We start from the raw sequence: 5,985 nt of genomic DNA, 5'->3' as shown, positions 1-5,985 counted from the left end.
ATGATTTCATTGAAGAAATAGAAGTTCGAATCCATACAAAGCAATGAAATTCTGAATTTAAGGGGAAGAACTTTTTAGTAATTGGGTATGGTTGAAGCCAGAGTAAGCTTAACGGCTAAAAGGCTTTCTGGCAAATCATGAAGAATAAGTAGCTGATTTAGAGTGGTATAAGATATGATTTGAAAGTATGCGTTTAGATTTGTTTTTTTTTTTTTCTGAAATGTTGACTTTTAATATATATATATTCTAGTTTTGAATAAACAAGGAAAATTTATTTTGTTCGATGTGTTTTTTTACTAATATTTGGCAAATCAAATAAATGACACGTGTGTAAGTTGATATTTAAATAATAATAAAAACACTATGGTAGCAAAATTGGACGTTATTTAAATTTTTAAAGCTCATAAATCACTTATCAAAAATACCATTCATTTAATTAAACAAGGAAAATAGGATATTATAATTTTAAATATTTAAAATCAATTTGAAAAACTTTTAGGGATAATAGTATTATAATAAAACATGAAATGTTGATTTTATTAATTTTTCATAAATTATTAACATAATTATTGATATAGGATTATTTTATGTTTATATATTGCATGCACATATAATTATATTTATTCAATATAAAAATAAATTGATTATTTATTTCTTTAAATGTATATGATTGAATCAAAATTAAAGTTTCATGTATGCATTTGAACCACAATCAAAGTTACATATATATAATTACACCAAATCAAAGTTCATATATCAAATTGCATACGAAATCAAAATTCATGTATAATTTTGAGATTTATCCCTATTTCTAAACTAGAAAGTAGAAATCCCCCATGATTTTCAGTCTCTCGGATAGCCTGTTTTATTAGAAATTTAATAATTCATTTTTGGTCCTTAATTGTTTGTATTTTATGCTATTTAATCCTTTATTACCTATTTATCCACTGAAATGAGGATGAACTCTCAAACTACAAGGGACCTAAATAAAAGATAACCCACAAATCTAAAAAAATCAATCCCTTCATAGCACGTGAATGCTAAAAATGGTAGTAACTCCCCTCAGTCACTAAATTCAATTAATAAATGTTAAATTTCTTTAATTGCTTTTGAAAACGTTTGAAATAAGTGATTTTGGAAACTGTCCTAAAAGCGTGTTTTATTAATTTAAGGTGTTTAGTATTGTTGTCGAAAATTTTAATGAAAAGTTAAAATGTTTACAAATTAAAAAATAAATTAATTTAGATAGTATTTAAATAATTTAATATAATTATACACAAAATATACTTTTTAAATGCATTTGTAATAATTAATAAATTATTTATAAATTTAATTATACATGAAATATTTTAAAATTTTAAATATAATAATAAATAATAAATTAATATAATTATACATACAATATAAATTAATCTAAAATTTTAATTTTAAATTATTAATAAAAATAAAAATATTTTGATAATTTGCACCCTAAACGCAAAAAGACAAAAGCACCTAAACCCTAACTTTTGTGTTTAAATGGATAAACACTTTTCCATAACATTTTTAACCCCAAAAGTCAAGTGATTCACATTACTTTTGTGGGTGAAAAACACTTTTTCACCGCAAACCACAATGCCAAACGGAACCTTAATATTATTGATAAAATTAATTATATTATTTATTTTATTACTTTTAAATTTAAATTTCCATTTACCTTAAAAACATTTAAACCTTAATTTACTAATTTAACCTAAAAATATTTTATTTACATTGTGAAACACAAGTTTAATATACTTATTTAATTTACTACACTTGTCTTAATTGTTTAATTAACAAAACATCTTCCTATATTGTTTGTAAAATTGTATAACATAATATCTATAATAAAACAAATACTTTGTTAATTCTAAATATAATCATTTATTTATATTCAATTTGATACTTTCTGTTTTATTTATTGAATTCATTTACGTCTATTTATTAATGTTTAAATTTAAATTCTCAATTATATAGCATATTATTCCAATTACTTATTACATTTTCCATCAAAATTTATTTATTTTAACATTTAAATACACACTTTAAACCCTTGCGTCAATAATTATTCTTCTAACCATTAGTATTGCATATAAAGGTTAAAATAAAATTATAGAAATTTGTACTACATTTTTATTTATTAATAATTACTTCAATTTTTTTTTGTTTCTATACGTTTTCCACAAAATATTTAAAAATAATTTATTGATTAAAAGTTTACTTTTGTAAACTCTTGTTTAATTTACAATAAATTATACTTTACACAAAACAAACAACTTCTTATTCTATTGTATAAATTTAAAAAATATTTAAATTTTTTAATACATTAGTAATTCTTAGTACATTCTACAATAATTTTAACATAAGTATAAGAAACCTCATTTTTCAAATATACATTTCACCCGTGCATCGCGTGGGATAAAAAATTAGTTTTAATATATAATAATTTTTGTGTTATTTATCAATTTATACTATACTTTGTATATTTTTGTGATTCATTTTTTTTAAAATTGTGTTTGGAATTTTTATATGTTTTACGTAGTTTATTATAGTATTCTAATGAGACAAATTTTAAAATTATACATAAACTTTTATTCAATATGCAATTTGATGGTAAAAGCATCATGAAAGCCCTTATGTCACGGGCCGTGAATCAAAGCCCGTGACCGTTTCGCACAGAACATCTCATGGATGTCAACTTATTAAATGGGGCTCATTTGGCCCATTTGAATTGACCAAACTTCTGGAACATATGGAGAAATTCATCTACTCGAAGCCTTGATGGCTTAGTGAAACACTCTAGTAAAACTATAGTTACCAGGGTAATTTATGCAAATCCTAAGGGATAAAGATGTATAAAGTTTAAATCCCTTAGGACTCTCATGTTGTAGATAGGCACAAATCATGACTGTTGATGTAACTCAATTTGTACCGTTGGATCTGAGGTATCTAAATGATAAATAAAGGTTTTTCCCCTCATTTTTAATAACTTAGTTGTAAACTTCAAAGTAATAGAATAATTTTGAGAGCATTTACTCAAACACTTGGTGTGCGCTATTTTTCTGTGGCTTTTCTGTTCATTTGTGGCTTCTTTCATTTCGAGTTTGCTTCCACTTTGCTTCAGTGCCTTGGAGAATTTTTACGAGAATTTTCATTTTTCGAGAGAAAGGCTAACTTAGGAGGATTCGAACCCAAGAAAAGGCCTAAGGTCGCACGATTTGCCAGACTAAAGTTTAGCCCCGTGATAGCTGGTATCTGAGCCAGTGTTCCGAAGGCATCGATTGAGATGACGAAAGGAGGAGATGAATAGAATGTCCTGATGGAGACTCGTGAAAGGTCCAGGAAAAATAGTAGATCGAGGGATATTGTTTCGAATTGGGAAGGTCAGGTGGCTCATCTTGAGAAATATATGGTTGGTGTGAAGGAAACACTTGAGGTAATTGAGGGACGCACCAATAAGTTAGACTCGATAAAAGTGCAACTCATGGACTACGTGGTAGAGGCTTTAAGTTCCAATTGGGAAGAAATGAGAAAGACCCTCAATGCTGCCATGAATGATTAAATTGAGAGGATAACAAAGAGGAATAATGTTATCAAAGATTTAATTATGACTTTGAAGGAGGAAACTAAAGCCATGATGGCGAAAATTATGGAGCTCGACGGAGAGCTTGCTAGGTGAAAAGTTGTCGTGGGTAAACGGATGCTGATTTCGGTCCCCAAGTAGCATAAAATAGATGTCCCCAAGCTGAAGGATTTTAAGGGGACCAGGTCCACGAGAGATGGACAATTTTCTCTAAGAGATGGAACAATACTTCCATACGATGGGCATCGAGGATAATGCCACTAAGGTAAACATTGTTGTTGTCTATTTACTAATGTCTCTCTCTTAGGGTGGCATTACAAATTCACAGATGAGAAACGAGGTGCGAGCATAATTAGGAGTTAAGAGGAATTCCAAAAAGAACTAAAGAATCAATTTTACCTACAGTTAGCCGAGAAGTAAGCTCGTGCTAAGTTGCATTGGCTTACGCAACAAGGTAGTATTCAGGAGTATGTCAAAGACTTCAATGAATTGATGCTTTAGATCTCTAACTTGAGTGAGAAAGAAGCATTCTACTGGTTTGAAAATGGCTGAGTTGGAGTCCTTTATCGAGCTTGGTCTGAGGAAAGATAAGTTTTAGTCTTCCAAGCCCTAAAAGGCAAGCAATGGTGGGAGAGACTATGAGGAAGAGGAACAAGTTAAAAATGGCAGACCTTTTTTAACCTTTGAAACTTGAACATGTTTTAGAGAAAAATGATTGCTGAGAACTAATGAATATATTATTCTTTGAATAGACTGGAAGTACAAGATGATTATGTGTTGGCAAAAGTTTTGCATTCATGCATTCATGCATATTTTGCTTGAGGACAATAACTCAGGATTGGGGCTGTGATAACTCTTGCAAAGAGTTATATTTCATGCCTTTAGACCTAGCTAATTTCTTGTACTTGGGTACATTTAATTTTAGGACATTTCATTAGTAATTTTCTAGTTGCATTAGAAGCTTGAACTGTGTTTAAATGCTAGGTACTTTTAATTGCGCGTGGAAAGATTTTGCATTAGGTGCAGGGTGTGGAGAAAGAAATAAAGGAATGAAGATTTGCCGGGGTAAAATGTTGGACAGTTTACCACCTTGTATGCCATGGCAATTCCAGGAAGAACAAAGTCAATAATCAACACATACCAATCTCAACCCAACTCTACTTGTACCAGAAAAATGTATCTAAAAAAGAGGAGAAGATATCATGGTCTGTTGGATTTACCCTAGGGAAAAAGCTTATAAAAATCCAAAGGAGGAAACCCTAATGTGTGTTGAGATCTGGAGGCAAAAATAGAGGGTAGTGACTGAGTAAAAATAGAAAGAGGAAGACGAAGGTAGTCCTTCTTAGCCACCATAGGACACTGTGTCGCTGGAGTGTGAGCTGGACAAGCAAAAGCTATCATCCCGAAGTTCTTCCGTATTTCTTACTTTGTTCCTCCGTGAATTGATTTGATTGAAGCAATGCTAAATAATATTTTGGATTTGAATTTTAATTGCCAACCCATTAGCTAAATCTCATAGGGTTGGGATTACTTGATGAAACCTTTATTTTCTTTAATGACTGAAGTATGGATCTCCTTTAATATACTGTTTCATTCAATGGTTTTGCAAAATTACATGTTTGTAAACTCTAGACATAGATGGATGTACATGTTCATTTAGTTAATCTAATTCTGACAAGGTTAGGTTAATGAGATTGAAATTGAATGATTTGAGTAAGTGTTTGACCAAATACTTGTAGTAGACTCTAGACATAGAGCAGTGCTTATACGGTAAGAAAACAAACAGTGCAGCGTGGTGTGCTTAAGGCCTATAGACATATATTGCTTAAGGCAAGTTAACTTGAGGTTTTACTCTTGAAAGAAGCATACAATTTTATAACTCTCCTTAGCAATAGATTAAGTAAGGTTTTGTTGAGGCATTACTATCAGTAAGGGCAGATGTTGGTAATCCCAACAATCCAAATCAACATTGTAGACCCTCTATCTTCTATCCTTTGTCGTAATATCTTTGCCATATGATTCTTAGTTGTTTATTTATTCGTTCGCATATTATTCTTGTAATTATTCTTATAATTTCCATTGCATTTTTACTCTTATCTTGTCATAGAATTTTTCATCATTTATCAGTTACATATATTACACATTATTATTCCTTTAAATTACCACTGCAGTCTTAACATTATTTTTGCCATAACATTTATCGTACTTTAGTATAATAACTTGGTCATTTTATACCTAACTAATCCATATGGAGATGATCTCACTTATCACTTTATTACTTGATTTGATGTGTATACTTGCACAATTCGCATATCATTTCACACGCGATAAGTTTTTGGCCCCTTTGCTAGGGATCAACAATTTGGTGAAATTTGGTTTTGTTA

The sequence above is a fragment of the Gossypium raimondii genome, chromosome 2 (assembly GCF_025698545.1).
Source record: "Gossypium raimondii isolate GPD5lz chromosome 2, ASM2569854v1, whole genome shotgun sequence".
NCBI classification, from domain to species: domain Eukaryota; kingdom Viridiplantae; phylum Streptophyta; class Magnoliopsida; order Malvales; family Malvaceae; genus Gossypium; species Gossypium raimondii.
Note: the sequence above shows the minus strand (reverse complement) of the source record.